This window comes from Terrapene carolina, unplaced genomic scaffold (genome assembly GCF_002925995.2).
Source record: "Terrapene carolina triunguis isolate 2854851 unplaced genomic scaffold, T_m_triunguis-2.0 Scaffold66, whole genome shotgun sequence".
In the NCBI taxonomy this organism is placed as follows: Eukaryota; Metazoa; Chordata; order Testudines; family Emydidae; genus Terrapene; species Terrapene triunguis.
The window spans coordinates 90,357,186-90,373,599 of record NW_020664417.1 but is presented as its reverse complement, the minus strand read 5'-3'; the positions used below and the strand labels follow the sequence as shown (position 1 = coordinate 90,373,599).

The following is a 16,414-nucleotide window of genomic DNA, read 5'->3' as shown; positions in this document are numbered from 1 at the left end:
AATACTTCTGTTAGTCTTAAAGGTGCCACAGGACCCTCTGTTGCTTTTTATAAATTGGGTTGAGGATCTACTAGAAACTGAAAGAGATTAAATGGGTTTCAAAATGAAAGAGTAATTTACAAAACCTTTTGCCGTAAAAGATAGCAAAACTTTAAAAACTGCCTTTAATCTAGAGCGAGGAAGGCTTTCTCCAAATGATAGACATGTGCCAAGATTGTGGATGTGAGTCCGTAACAGATGGTGGAAACCAGTTGTCTTTCTCAGCACTATTTTTGAGAAGAGAATTTTTTTTGGCTTACGTTGTTTTGGGTTTCCCCTGAAACATATATATTTACATTTGAGTGTGTGGTTTGTGTGTATTTTTGCTGCTGTAATTTGAAGCAGTAAAGAGGCAAGGCGGAAAGAAATAGCTTCTTCTGCTATTAAAACACATTTCCCTGACCCTGGCCTTGGCCCTCTTTAGTAGTCAGGGCCAGCCTTACAAAGCCTTGTGATATGAGCAACCACCCAGGGTGCTGTAGTCAGGGGAGTGCTGTCTGAGTGCTGCAAGCTGGCGGGCCTGGGCTTCTGGAGCAGGGTGAGTGTGGGTGAACCCGGGGCTGGAGCCCCTGGGCAGGGGGTGGGCAATGCTGCCCTGAGCTGCCAGCCTGGTGGGGAGACACAGGCAGCAGGGCTCGCCCCTGCGGAGCCACTGGGCCAGCCCCTGGGTCCTCCCTTCCTGTGGGTATGGGTGGTGTCTGCGCACCCACTCTCCTCCTGCTAGGTCTTCAGAGGGTGCATGGCCAGGGGAGCCCTGGAGTCCTCCCTGTTCAGCCTGGCTGGGCTCTGGGGCCAGGAGCTGGCCCTTGTGCTCTGAGCCCCACGGTGCTGTACTCAAACTCAAAGAAAGGGCTCCAAAATACAAGTTTGCCCCGGGGCTCCATTTTCTTCCCTAAGGCTGGCCTTGTTAATAGTACTCCAGGAAGATGGTAATTCTGCTTATCTTCTGCATTTTGCCATTCTAACTTACAATTGTAAAATGCTACTTTGGACCTTTAAAATTGTGAGGGTAGGGGAGAAATGTTTAAGAATTTCTTTTGGGAAAACAACCTTTTCCTTCCTGGATGATTATTTCTGTTTTTTCAACTCAGAAGTTGTAAGGGTGATCAAAATGTGTGTGTGCTTCTTTATTCTGCCACATTTAAAGAGATATTGTAAAGGTTAGAAATGTATTTGTGTGTTGCAAATGGAAATTTAGGTTAATAAAAATGAACAGTTAAAACATCTAATTTGATTAACTATTCATTTGGGTTTTTTATTTATATTTTTCTCTGGACAGTGAACATGGACTAATTGGCTTCAATTTCAGGCTCTTACATGCTGAGACTTAGTGTTTGGGTTGCAGATACTACAAGGAAATATTTATGTTTAAAATACTCTCTGTTGGACTTAAAAAGAGAGATAATGGAAATGTTTCTCATGGTCTTAGCTTTTGTAAAAACTTATTTTATGTACCTAAATTTTGAGCTAAATTCTGATAATGATACTCTAAATTTAGACTAGCCCTGGGCTTAGGTCTCCAATTATATGTGGTGTCTATGGCATAGTTGAATAAATTTGGTTTACAAATAACATTGTGCCTTGTGGGTGTTGTTGTGGATAGTTTAACTCAAGCACAGCGTTCACACCAACCTAATATGCTGTAAGACTCTTTTTAAGTAAAATCTGGTGGTAAAATATTTATCTGAGGTCTAAGGAAGGTTGTGTCTCCCATGGAATTTAGAAGAATTGAATGTGGGCATTGGTGGTGGTTGTAAGTTGGAAGTGAAAGCACATTTGTCTTGGCTTTTACGCTAGAAATAACAGATGCGACAGGCAACAGGTGTCAGGAGAATGGTTGTTTAGCTGAAAGTGTAGTTGAGGATACATGTTCAGTACTGTTTCAGCAATCAGAAATGGTACTGAACCTCTTCTATAATTTTGTGAAGCTCTTATTTTGTGTAATGTGGTAGAGACGATAATGAAAAGCATTCCCTTTCTTAGGTGTCATCGATGCATGTTTTATTAAACAAATAAGGTGAGTGTCCCAACAGGTGGTTCATGTGTACAGGTGTCTGTAACCAGGTGTCCTATGGTCTTGATTACACAGAAATAGTTTTTTGGTATAACCTAAGGTGTGGTAATAATTAATACACTCATAACTTTACAAAATAGAACATATTATTTTTCTTCTTTTTTAACTTTATGCGAAAAGCCCTGCAGATTCAACACCTCCTATTGCTTAAACTTCTACACCAGAATTTCATTATCCCTAATCATGATCAAAGGTGGCATTTCCATTTTCTAAAATTTTTTAACATCTTTTCTGCAAAAGTTGTAATCTGTTTACAAAGGAGCCAAACTACATTTTAATCTAATCTTTGTACAAAAAAAAAAAACAGCACTTTTAAAATGTGTTTCAGACATCATTACATCGGCAATTGGATTAAAAAAAAGCACAAAGACATTATTACAGGATAAAACAGTCTTTACACAGCGAGAGAATTATTGCCAGTGTTACAGGTTGCGCGAAGCGTGTGCTGTCAGCACCCAAAAGGTGAATCGAATCGAGGCGCCTGTTTGGAATGATGGGGGCGGCGGTCAGAGGAGGGACCAGGGAGCTACAGGAAGTGCTGGTGAAACGGTTTCACTAACCCTCAGGGGGGTATTGGCGCAGGTTAACTCACAAAAGCAACAGGCATTGGCCTAAACTAGCCTCCCCCCATGCACACAACCCCATTGTAATGCATAGAATAGTGGACACATGTTAATTCCCCAGCAAGCGGGGTGGGGGAAGTGAATTGCTAACCAAGTTTAAGGAAAAACAGGGCTGGGTAGATTAAAGCTGGAAGAGACCATTTTGAGCCATGGTGGGGGTAAAAAAATAATTGGTAAAAACAGCCCAGTGCAATCCTGCCTGCAAATGGTTTGGCCACTTGGAACCCCTGTATAAAAAGGCACAGTTAATTCCACAGGGAACTGCAGATCTAAAAGTTATACAGGCGCTCCCCGCGCACCTGAGAGCCTGACACAGAAGCAGCCAGTCATGTGCTGGGGTGAACAGTGCAATTCATTTACTGGAAGCAACAGACACGCTGACGTCAATGGGAGCGTTGCCTCGGTTGTAAACGAGGTCAAGACTTTCCCCCACTGAGTTTGCAACACCAGTCCTCAGCATTGCTGCCCAAACAACCACGAAACAACCCAAACTTGTTACCATAGGATACAAAGCCCAGTATGGCACATGGAACTTGGCAACTTTGTGCAGCATGAGACAAAGCCTGCTGTGAGCCAGCTACCAGACCCTGGACAGCAGATGGGTAAACGGGGCAAGCCGAATTAGCAGAGGAGGGCGATGGGTATTAACGAGCGGCTGTCTAATGAGAACGGAGAGGCTAACGCATGCCAAAGCGAGCGGGGCAATGGCAGTGAGGCTCCCGTGTGAGCGGTGGCTGGTCAGCAGTGATGGAGAAATCTCATTTCTAAGCCCACGGGTGAAATTTTCTTTTGCAAATGGAGAGTATCTTCAGCTCCTCAGGAGCTGCTGCAGCAGCCCATGAGTACATTCTCCCTCTGCCACCTCTTCTTCCCACTGCCCCCAAAGAGCTGGCCTCATCTAAGACACAAAGGCCAGGATCCACAAAGATATTTAGGGTTCTAACTTCCACTGAAATCAATGAAAGTTAGGAGCCAAAAACCTTTGTGGATCTGGGCCAGAGAGGCTATGGGGTTGTACCGAGGTTCTCAGATACTTTACATTCTTTGTATTCGCTGGTCCATCGTGTATGTTAACAGGACCGGGGTGGGGTGGGGACATTGGGAATTAGCCTTTGGCAAACATCTCTCCTACAGTTTGCCTGGATTTGGGCAAGAACTGCGTCGCTCTTGCAGCTAGGACCAGCCACTTCACATAGGTTCAAAGTACGGTCCATACCCACGTTCTTCTGCTTGTTTTCCAGCTCCAATCTATAAACAGTTGCCCTAACGCCTACGTGGGTGCTGCTGCTCTTGGATTTGACACGCGGTATAGCCACGTCTACACTACAGCTGCAATGCTGCGGCTGTGCCGAAGCGTCTGTGCTTCCTACGTAGACAGAAAAATGCCTTCTGTCAATGGAGCTAATTCGCCTCTCGGAGGCGGTAGCTGGGTTAACAGAAGATCCCATTGACCTCGCCCCATCTACACCGGGAGTTAGGATGACCTATCTACAGCACTCAGGGCCCACCATATTTCACAGCCCTGAGCGACGTCACTACGTGCAATGGGTCTGATTTTTAAGTGCAGACCAGGCCTAAATCGCTGAGGAGCGGAGACACGTGCAGGGCGATTTGTTTCCACAGGAAACTACAGATTAATTCTGGTTCCCTAATGGGGAAAAAAAAAAAAATAGCACCATTCCTCTGTGGTGAACTTTCCATTGCTGGGACCTATTCAACGCTGTCACAATGAAACCAGGAGAAATCTCAGTCCAAAGAATATTCCTCAAAGATGGTGCTTAGAAACAAGACAATACCATCCAGGCTGACCACCACTTTCCCTTTTAGTTAGGTTACACAGCCCCACAAGGACAAGGACATTACCATTAGCGATCCTTTCGAGCCCTTCTCAGGTTATACTAGGCTTCTTAAGGGACTATCCTGGATTAGTGGACAGCTATGTGGACACACCCTCTGCACTAGCATCAGCTGCTCTGCAGTAACCCTCAGATTAGGGATGCCAACACGCTACATTTTAACCGGACTAGGCACCTTACTCTGGATAGACACAATGTTATCGGTGGTCTCTTCTCCACTGCATTTTCTTATTTTTTGCCACTCGACACTCAAGGTGTCTTCATCTCACCAGCCCTGGTCGCACTGACGTTGGCGTTTTGTTTTTAAGACCGACTGCAGAAAAATAAATTTGCCCTAGACTTCCCCTTCCCCCCCCCCCCCCCCCCCCCCCCCCCCGCAAAAATCTCAGAATGCATTATGGGTCCCGGACCCTCTTCTGGTAAATAGCTCGAGTGAACCCGCACAAAAACCTTTACAATCAATTTTACATGTACACTTATGCTCAGAATGAAAGAGCAAGGTTAAAATAAGTCGGATAGGAGAATCTCTGCAGCGAATACAATTTAAAATAAAGCAACGAAGGGGTGACGGGAAGGAAGAGAGTGACTGTTTTATATGAAGAAAACCTCACCCAAATAATTAAAAAAATTAAGGAAAAAAGGAAACCTAAAAGCAGAGCATACAAAAGGCTAATTTTTTTAAGGTTACAATGTAAAATGTAATATAGCATCTGAACAATAGCTTGGGTATTGTCTTATTAACTACCCACGGGGTCATCTGTTCAAAGATAAGGCATCCAAAATAGACCAAAAACACTTTGGTCGCAGCAATTTTTTTCCTTGCTCAAATGAACTTATTTTTTATTGATTTGATTTTTCCAAATACAACAAATACACCAACATACTATTTTCTTTTATAAAATGATTCTTTCTTGCCTCTGAAAAAGAAAGTGGACCAGTGCATTTGGAAAAAGGAAGACTTTACACTTAGTGTTCTCTTTCCTGTATTATTGACTTAGGCTCTATGTTGTTATATTCATATGTTTCTTTTAATAAAGTCTGATAGTGGCATATAGAAAACTTACTGGGAAATGGAGATGCTCACACACCAAAAAGAAAGGGTAGTAGGTAAGAAATGAAGGAGGAAAAAAGAATTGTCTTCACCTCTCTGAGTAACTTCCAGGGTTGGGATTCCAACCAAGCTGCTGCATTGCTTCCCCTCCAACTTTCGTTCTGACTTCTGACTACTTGGTGTCTTTGAACTTTTCAAGTCTTATAACCACGTATAATGAAAATAGGCTTGGCACAATTTGATTTTTTTTGTAATTTTGATGGATAATACAGCAATGTTTTTATTTTTAAGCATTTTTATTTTTATCCATTTAAATGTTCACAATTGTGCAAAATTATGGGTTTTAAGCATTTTCTTGAATTTTTATCAAATTAAATTTACACAGTTGTGGAGAATTATGAGGGGTGTCAGACAATAGTTATTTAATGACTAGATGTTGAGATTTAGAAAGTTAAAGCTTTATAACATAAATCAAAAATTGTCAACATCACATGTCAAAATATACAAAGTAACTATCTTTAAATCAAACTCTAGTTCTCCAGCAGCATTTTTCTTTCTTTGCCTATATGTAAATCTGGATGATCATCTATGGAAATATTTTTAATAGGTTTGTGTGCGTACAGTGAAAGCAACATTTACCAAATATTGGAAATAATTTCTCTAATAAGTTTATTAAGGTTTACCATGACTCAGTTTCCACACAAGCATTCATTTATTTGTCCAAAGGTCAGTTGGTGTTGGTTACATCCAAAATACAAATACAAGCACATATGCACTTGTATACCACATTCTAGCAACAATACAGTTATAAACATTGGCAGCTACTCTCAACAGGAACAGGCCTAGGAGATACCTTTCCATCATGGCATGACTCCAAGCGTTAAGGAAAAGCTCTGTCAAAGAAACCCCTAGAAAAACTTGCTGCTTACAGACTATAATAAACAAGAGATGTCACTGCTCGTTATTGGACCTTTGCCAAAGCCAGATGAGGGAGTTTTAAGACTGAACACTGTACCTGATATCCAGTTAAGCATGTTTTCTTTGTTTCCATTACCTCATCTTAACCTTAAATAAGATAATGCTGGTATTTCAAGGATCACTACAAGTTTAACACAAACAACTCTTCTTTCTCATGATTTCATTATATGTGGTCACATGCTTTGGGTTTATCGCCTATGCTAATATTCAAACTCAATTTAAAACCATAGTTCACCCAGTTCTAAAAGTTTCCAATAAAAATCTAATCCTTCCAAGCCTAATGTTAAAGAACAAAGAGATACCTGGAACACACGCTTAAACAAAAATAGATCTGCAACTAGATTTCAAAAGGACAAACTTAAAAAAATTAAGGGAATTAGTTAGGGAAGTAGGCTGGACGGCAACTATCTGAAGCCTGCATCCCAAGCAAGGGGAAAAAAAATCTTAGGGAAGCGTTGCAGGCCAAACTGGATGATCAAGCATCTCAAAAGAGGTTATTAAGAGAGAGCCTATAAGGAATGGAAGATGGGAAGGATCAGCAAGGAAAGCTACCTTTTGGAAATCAGAAAGAGGAGAGAAAAATGAGAACTGCCAAAAGCCAAGCAGAGTTGGACCTTGCAAAGAAAATTAAAACAAATAGTTAAAGGTTCTATAGCCATGTATATAAAAAGAAAACAAGGAAAGAAGAAGTGGGACCGCTAAGCACTGAGGATAGGGTCAAGATTAAGGATAATCTAGGCATGACCCAACACCTAAATGAATACCTTACCTTAATTTTTAATAAAGCTAGTGTAGCACTTAGGGGTAGTGGCAGGGTGGCTATTGGAATGAAGATATGGAAGTAGAAATTACCACATCTGAGGTGGAAGTCAAACTCAAACATCTTAATGGGACTAAATTGGGGGCCCCAGATAATCTCCATCCAAGAATATTAGAGCAACTGGCGCATGAAATTGCAAGCCCAATAGCAAGGATTTTTAAAGAATCTGTAAACTTGGCGGACATACCCTATGACGAGAGAATTGCTAATATAGTTCCTATTTTTAAGAAAGGGGAAAAAAGTGATCCAGGAAACTATAGGCCTGCAAGTAATTTGTTCCAAGACCTCAATTGTATGCAAGGCAAGGTCTTGGAGCAAATTTTGAAAGAGAAAGTAGTTAAGGACATAGAGGTATACGGGAATTTGGATAAAATACAGCATAGTTTTTCAATAGGTAGAGTGTGCCAGATGAACCTGATCTGCTTCTTTGAGAAGATAACTGATTTTTTTTAGACAAAGGAAATGCAGTAGATCTAATGTACCTGGATTTCAGTAAGGCATTTTGATACAGTTCCACATGGGAAATTATTAGTTAAATTGGAGAAGATGGGGATTTATATGAGAATTGAAAGGTGCGTAAGGGACTGGATAAAGGGAAGACTACAACGGGTCATGCTGAAAGGAGTCCAAGAAAGATTAATTCAAACTGGAAGAGGTGCAGAGAAGGGCTATTAGGATGATCTGAGAAATGGAAAATCTACCTTATGAGAGGAGACACTAAGAGCTTGGCTTGTTTAGCCTAACCAAAAGAAGGCTGAAGGGAGATATGATTGCGCTTGATAAATACATCAAAGGGATAAATACCAGTGAGGGAGAGGAGTTATTTAAGTTGGGTGCCAAAGTGGACACAAGAACAAATGGATATAAACTGGCCATCAACAAGTTTAGGCTTGAAATAGACAAAGGTTTCTAACCATCAGAGGAGTGAAGTTCTGGAACAGTCTTCCAAGGGGAGCAGTGGGGCAAAAAACCTAACTGGCTTCAAGACTGAGTTTGATAAGTTTATGGAGGTGATGGTATGATGAGACTGCCTACAATGGCATGTAACTGATCTACGACTGCTAGCAGCAAATATCTCCGATGGCCAGTGATAGGACACTAGATAGGTAGGGCTCTGAGTTACTACAGAGAATTCTTTTCTAGGTGTCTGGCTGGTGGATCTTGCCTACATGCTCAGGTCTAACTGATCTCCATATTTTGGGGTGGGTAAGGAATTTCCCCTCAGGTCATATTGTCAGAAACCCTGTTGTTGTTTTTTTGCCTTCCTCTTCAGCATGGAGCCTGGGACACTTGCAGATTTAAATGTCTTTAAATCATGATTTGAGGACTTCAGTGACTCAGCCAGAGGTTGGGGTCTATTACAGGAGTGGGTGGGTGAGGTTCTGTGGTCTGCAGTGTGCAAGAGGTCAGACTAGATGAACACGATGGTCCCATCTGGCCTTAAAGTCTAAGAATCTGAGTTTAACTACACTGTGTAGAGGCCAAGTTGTAGATCGGGGAGAGCAAACTACTGCCGTGGGCCGGATCCAGACTTTCAATCCGGACCGCGGGATTGCCAGCTCTGTGGTGAAACAGGGCTAAGGCAGGCTCCCTGCCTGCCCTGGCCCGGCGCCGCTCCCAGAAGAGGCTGGCACCACGTTCCTGCAGTCCCTGGTGGGGAGGGGGCGGGCAGAGGGCTCTGTGCGCTGCCCTTGCCTGCAGGCACCGCTTCCCGCAGCTCCCATTGGCCGGGAACGGGGAACTGCGGCCAATGGGAGCTTTGGGGGTGGTACCCACTGGCGAGGGCAGCGTGTGGAGGCGCCGCCTTACCCACCCCACCCCAAGGAGCCACTGCCGGACATGCTGACCACTTCTGGGAGCAGGGGCCAGGGCAGTCAGGGAGCCTGCCTTAGCCCCGCTGCGTGCCGCTGCCACCCTGGAGCCGCTTGAGGTAAGTGGCGGTGGGCCGGAGCCGGGTACCCCAAACCCCTCCTGCACCAACTCCCTGCCCTGAGCCCCCTAATCCTCTGCCTTGAGCCCCCTGCCGCATGCCTTCTGCACCCCAACCCCCTGCCCTGAGAACCCTGCTGCACCCTGCACCCCAACCCCTTGCCCTGAGACCCCTCCTGCACCCCTGCCCTGAGCCCCTGAGCTCCCTGCCGCATCCTGTACTCCCTCCTGCAACCCAACCCCCTACCCCAGCCCTACATTCATGGCCCTGCATACAATTTCCCCACCCAGATGTGGCCCTCGGGCCAAAAAGTTTGCCCACCCCTGTTGTAGATGCATGTAGGGGTATCTAATTACAGAAGCTAAATCACCAAGAACATGATAAAACATGCATAAAATAACAGCTGAATAATATGAACAATCCAAGAGTCACATGGTGTTTAAAATTTTATTAGAGAATGTTTAAAAATAGATGATACAGAGTGTTTGAAACATCAGTTATTAGTCATCGGGGGTAACGTACAGAGTATAGGGGGATGTTAGTATTTTGATAATGGATAGCACATAGCACATACAGTCTGCAATATCCCCAATGGGGGGGGGGGCGGTATACGGTGGGTGAAATCAAGGTACAGTCAACAAGCAGTGGGGGTACCTCACTCGTACAGGAGTTACAGGCAATCATGGGTATAAATAAGTGGGCAGGGTAATGAGGATAGGATGACCCTCATATGGTGGAGTTCAGTTTGGTTCGGTGGGTTCAGGGCTCAGGAGATAAGGTCCAACAGAGGAAGTCTGCAGAGTTGAATGCAAAAGAAACTCTGGAGCAAGAAATTCCACAGCCTTTCCAAAATTCCCTGAACACTTCTGTTGTTTTAGAATCATAGAAGATTAGGGTTGGAAGAGACCTCAGGAGGTCATCTAGTCCAATCTCCTGCTCAAAGCAGGACCAACATCAACTAATTCATTCCACTAATTCATTTGTTAAGCCATGCCTTAAAAACTTCTAAGGATGGAGATTCCACCACCTCCCTAGGAAACCCATTCCAGTGCTTCACCATCCTCCTAGTGAAATAGTGTTTCCTAATATCCAACCTAGACCTTCCCCACTGCAACTTGAGAACATTGCTTCTTGTTCCATCATCTGCCACCACTGAGAACAGCTGAGCTCTATCCTCTTTGGAACCCCCCTTCAGCTTAAGCTTTGTCTGATGAGTTCATTGTGTGACCTTTGAGGAATTGAACAGTCTCACTTCTTATTTTTTCGGCATTACTGCCAGTGTTATGTTAGTGTAGTGTAGTTTTGTAACTTAAGTCTTCCCGTGTGTTAGGTTAACCTCATTTTCGGAATGGCTAACCTCAGTGATAAAGGCGCATGTTAAATAGCAGAGAGTACTTCAAATAGATACTTTGTGTTTTTTTTTTTTTTTTTTTTTTTCAGTCGAACTGATGGATAGGAGAGTTTGAATGGTTGATTCTGAGCATAGTAGGTTTTGGCGGGCCCTCTTTTATCCCCATGCTATTCATATTACACAATCAGAGCTGCCACAATTACTCTCTGTAGAGTTTGCAGTTCAGCAGGGAGCCTCAGAGTGTTAACAACTTTGGACATTTGTCTAAGGGTATGTCTTCACTACCCGCCGTATCGGCGGGTAGCAATTGATTTATCCGGGATCGATATATTGCGTCTCGTTAAGATGCGATATATCGATCCCCGAACGTGTTCACTGTCGACTCTGGAACTCCACCCGAGCGAGCGGCGGTAGCGCAGTCGACGGGGGAGCCACAGCCGTCGATCCCGCGCCATGTGGACCCCAGGTAATTCGATCTAAGATACTTCGACTTCAGCTACGCTATTCGCGTAGCTGAAGTTGCGCATCTTAGATCGATCCCCCCCCAGTGTAGACCAGCCCTAACTTTCAAAATCTATCCTTTGTAACTCATGTGAAGGCAGTGCAATAGTTCGTCACTATGAGAAGTGGAGAGAGATCACCTTGTATAATTAAAGATTCATTACCATACTGTTCTGTTGCTAGACAAGAATGGTTGCCTGTTTGTACTAGCAAAATTAGTATCTGTGTTACAATTACTAGCACCATGGCTGTGTCTACAGAAAATTAAAAAAAAAATCAGAAACATAATTTTTCACTGGTAGTAGTAAGAGTGGACATTGTAGTGTAAAGAGGGTGCAGGCATTTTTATTACTGTGTCCTCTAACCAACGGGGGCCAGTGTCCTGCCCACAGCTTCCACTGTTGCTATCATTGGTGATGACTATGCACCCGATGGATTTATTTTTGTGGGGGTCAGTATAAACATGGTGTTAAGAATTCTGTGTATGTGTCCACTGATCGTTACCGTCCATGCCATGCTGAGGGAAAACATTGAAGCTACTTCTAAACTGCTCCCCTCCTGCAAGCCCAAATGGAGATTTAGCCTTGTCTAACCTAGGCTCACTTCTTTAAAAACTCCCATCACTGGTTCAGCTTCACTGGTGGTAGCAACAGTGCACTACTTGTAGAAGAGACTCCAGGAGGCTGCTGGCATTCTAAGCACTGCCAGGTAGACCGGCTCTGAACAGTGTTAGATGTCATAGTGCTTTGAATGCCCCGAGCTGCCTGGAGGCTTATTTATACTAACACTTTCTCACCTTGCTACTGCTAGTGTAGTTAAGAACATAAAAATGGCATACTGCATCAGAACAAAGGTCCATCTAGTCCAGTATCCTGTCTTCTGACAATGGCCAGTGCTAAATGCCTCAGAGTGAACAGAACAGGGCAATTTATCGAGTGATCCGTTCCCTGTTGTCCGTTCCCAGCTTCTAGCAGTCAGAGGTTTAGGGATACCCAGACCAAGGAGTTGTGTCCTTCACCATCTTGGCCAATAGCTATTGATGGACCTATCCTCCAGGAACTTATCTAATTCTCTTTTGAATCCAGTTATATACTCTTGGCCTTCACAACATCCCTGGCAACGCATTCCACAGGTTGATTGTGAGTTGTGTGAAGAAGTACTTCCTTATGTTTCTAAACCTGCTGTCTATTAATTTCATTGGGTGTCCCTTGATTCTTGTGTTATGTGAAGGGGGAGAACACTTTGTTTTCCCCACTTTCTCTACTCTACTCCACTCTTTTTTCACGTTCTCCACTCCATAATTTTATAGACCTCTGTCATATCCTCCCCTCAAACTTTTCCAAGATGAACATTGCAGACTTTTTAGTCAGCCAGAACTGCACACAGTATTCAAGATGCAGGCATACCATGGATTTCTATAGTGTCATATATTTTGTCTTCTTATCTATCCCTTTCCTAACTGTTGAACTGGTAGTGGCAATGAAGGAAAAATTTTAAGAAACATAGGGTAGTTAAATCAAAAAGGAATCCTATGAAAAGTAGAAACATGGACATATTGCTGAGGAGGAGTACAAAAGAATAGCACAAGCATGTATGGACAGAATCAAAAAGACTAAGGCACAAAATGAGGTACAATTATCAGAGGGTATAAAGCAATAAGAAGATTCCATAAATACATTAGGAGCAAGAGAAAGACAAAGGAAAGTGTTGGTCTTCTACTTAGTGGGGAAGGATAGCTAATAATGGATAACATCAAGGAGACTGATGTATTTAATGGCTGTTTTACTTCAGTCTTCACTAAACAGGTTAATGATGACCAGATACTTAACACAATTAATATTAACAACAAGGGGGCAGTAACACAAAGCAAAATAGGGAAAGAACAGGTTAAAGAATATTTAGATAAATTGGATGTATTCAAGTCGGCAGGGCCCATTAAAATTCATCGTAGGGTACTTAAGGAACTAGCTGAAGCAATCTTGGAACCATCAGCAATTATCTTTGAAAACCTCATGAAAGATGAGTGAGGTCGCAGAAGACTGGAAAAGGGCAAACATAGTACCTAACTTTAAAAAGGGGAACAAAGACCTAGGGAATTATAGACCAGTCAGCCCAACTTCAATATCTGGAAAGATACTAGAACAAATTATTCAACAGTTAATTTGTAAGCACCTAGAAGTTAATAGGGTTCAAAGAAATAGCCAGCATGGTTTTTTTCAAAAACAAAACATGCCAAACCAACCCAATTTTCTTCTTTGATAGGGTTACTGACCTAATGGATAGTAGTGATGATATATCTTGATTTTACTAAGGCTTTTTATACAGTCCCACATGACATTCTTATAAGCAAACTGGGGAAATGTGGTTTAGCTGAAATTTATATAAAGTGGGTGTGACCTGAACAGAATCCCATTGCAAGAGATTCATTGGTATCTGGTAGTGATTTTCAGCTGGCCTGACCCATTCATTGTGTCCCAATTCACTAGTGTTCTAACTATATCTGATGTGTGTTGCGAATTATACCTATAGGTCACGCGCAGTTCGAATCTAGGCTGAGGCACATAAACAAATCCACGACTGCAGAGTATCCAAAGATAACGTGGTGCCCCCCTGCTAATCAGGAAGGGACCCAAAATGGAGGTTGCACAAAGATTATATACCTTTAAGCAAGGCATGCTGCCCTCGTGCATCGTTGGCCTTAGCCAATAAACAAGCCCTTTTCTTATCTACCACCTATCCCTGCTAGGCCCTTGCCCGTGCTGCCTAGGGTTGCAACTACTTAGGCATGCGGTTAGCTTTTTTCCCTGTTGCCCTTATCTCTTTGTGTCCAGATGTCCCCCTTCCTCCCCCCTTGTCTCCTGGTACGCGATATGCTTGCTTCTAGCTAAGGGCAGGCCCAAACCAAAATGGAGTTACATATGCAAACTTTCCTTAACATGTGTCATGTAAGGTATCACTGGAAAACTAATAACCCACTGATCATTAATATTCTTGCATGGTGTATGTACAGTATATGCCTAAGGGGCCATACAAATATGAAGGCAATGTGGAACTAAAATGTGTTTATGAGCTACATCTGGGGAATGGATAAACAGGTGGTTTCAGAGCCAATTAGCAATCACGTGTCAAGTGGTCATTCATTTGCATTGGCGAGAGCACGAAAGGATCAATTTGTATTTTAGAAAGCACCAGTGAGGGAAGAAGCCAGCATGGAACTTCCTTCGCCACGAGACTCCGTGTCTCCTTCCTCATAGCTTGAATGCACTTTATTTTGGGGGATAACCTTCTGAAGAATCCATTTCAGAGGTTCACTGGACTATAAAAGAGAGGGGCAACAAACGCCAAGTTCTCTCTCTGCTAAGACAAAGAGCACTTTGGACTTTGAGAGAGATTCAGACCGGAGAGGTGGTCAGCCATCTTGCTGTAAGGTAGTATGGTAAGAATCTTGCCTTGTACAAAGACTAGTTGGATTAAGTATTAATTTCTAGAAAGCGTTTTTCATTTTTATTTGCATGTAACTCTGTCCTTGAACTCACTTAAAATCCTATTACCACTTGTTAATAAACTTGCTGTACTTTTAATCTAAACCAACCTGTTGCTGTGTTTGAATTGAAGTGCTTAGCTAACTCCAGTTAAAGTGATAAGCTGTGCATTTTGTCTCTTTAGAGGAGCAAACAAACTACCTTCTTCTGAATGATCCAGGAAAGGGCTGGACATTACAGAGCACATGGTTTGGGGAAAATTTGGAACTGGGGGGTGTTGGGGTCATCTTGCCAGGTGTAACCAAGGCTGTTGGAGGACAGAGTGTAGCTGTGGTGAAACAAGCAGGCTGTTGAAGTCAGAGCTTCTGGGGCTGCTTGTCACACAGACACTCAGTACATGCTTGTATGCTGGCTGGGAGAGTCCATACAAGGGAGCTACAGCAGCAGAGTATTTTAAGGCACCCAGAATTACAGGGAAGTTGATGACACAACCCCTCATTAGTTTGTATTACATTGCAGAATGTGACTGTGGGTGTATAAGTGGTTGAAAGACTGTATTCAGAGTAGTTATCAGTGGTTCACAATATGGGAATACTTATCTAGTGGGGTTCCTCGTGGGTCGATCCTGGGTCTGGTACTAGTCAATATTTTCATTAATGACTTGGACAATGGAGTGGAGAGTATGCTTATAAAATTTGCAAATGACACCAAGCTGGGAGAGGTTGCAAGCATTTTGGAGGCCAGGATTAGAATTCAAAACAACCTTGACAAATTGGAGAATTAGCCTGAAATCATCAAGATGAAATTCAATAAAGATAAGTGCAAAGTACTTTAGAAAGGAAAAATCAAATATACAGCTACAAAATGTGGAATAACTGGCTAGGTGGTAGTACTGCTGAAAAGGATCCGTGGTTTATAGTGGATTACAAATTGAATGAGTCTGTGGTGCATTTGTGAAAAAGGCTAATATCCTGGAATATATTAACAGGAATGTCATATGAGAGACACAGGAGATAATTGTCCCGCTCTACTTGGCACTGGTGAGGCTTCAGCTGGAGTATTGTGTTCAGTTCTAGGTGCCACACTTTAGAAAAAATGTGGACAAATTGGAGGAAGTCAAGACGAGAATAACAAAAATGAGAAAAAGTTTAGAAAATCTGACCTATGAGGAAAGGTTAAAAACACTGGCTATATTCAGTTTTGAGAAAAGAAGATTGAAGGGAGGACCTGATAACATTATTCAGATACATCAAGTGATAGTATAAAGAAGTCTGTGATCAATTTTTCTCCATATCCATTGAAAGTAGGACAAGAAGTAATGGACTTAAACTGCAGCAAGGGAAATTTAAGTTAGATATTAGGAAAAACTTCCAAACTACAAGGCTAATTAAGCTCTGGAAAAGGCTTCCAAGGGAAGTTGTGGAATCCTCATCTTTGGAGGTTTAGTAGGTTGGACAAACACTTGTTGTCAAGGATGGTCTAGATATACTTGGTCTGGCCCCTCAGCAAAGCGAGTTGGACTTAATGATTTCTCAGGGTCTCTTCCAGCCCTACATTTCTATGATTTCCTAGCTTCTGGGAAGGCCCACCTCCTTCAAACTCCATCTGCAGAGTCTTTCCCTGTGTTAGCCTGTCTCCCTAACAGCTTCTGACAATTGGCCTCTCTTCTCCTGAGAAGCTTTTATTAACTGTTTAGTGTTCTCTTGATC

The 16,414-nt window shown here is 42.8% G+C and overlaps 1 protein-coding gene across 1 annotated transcript in view; it reads left to right on the top strand.

The window, feature by feature from the left end:
* The first annotated feature begins 542 nt into the window (after positions 1-542).
* The window catches only part of LOC112107653 (lactosylceramide alpha-2,3-sialyltransferase), a 48,455-nt gene continuing 32,583 nt past the window's right edge, over positions 543-16,414 (top strand). The window contains exon 1 of the mRNA XM_024201442.3: positions 543-577. The gene's annotated coding sequence lies outside the window, so the exon portion shown is untranslated. The remainder of the gene's footprint in view (positions 578-16,414) is intronic.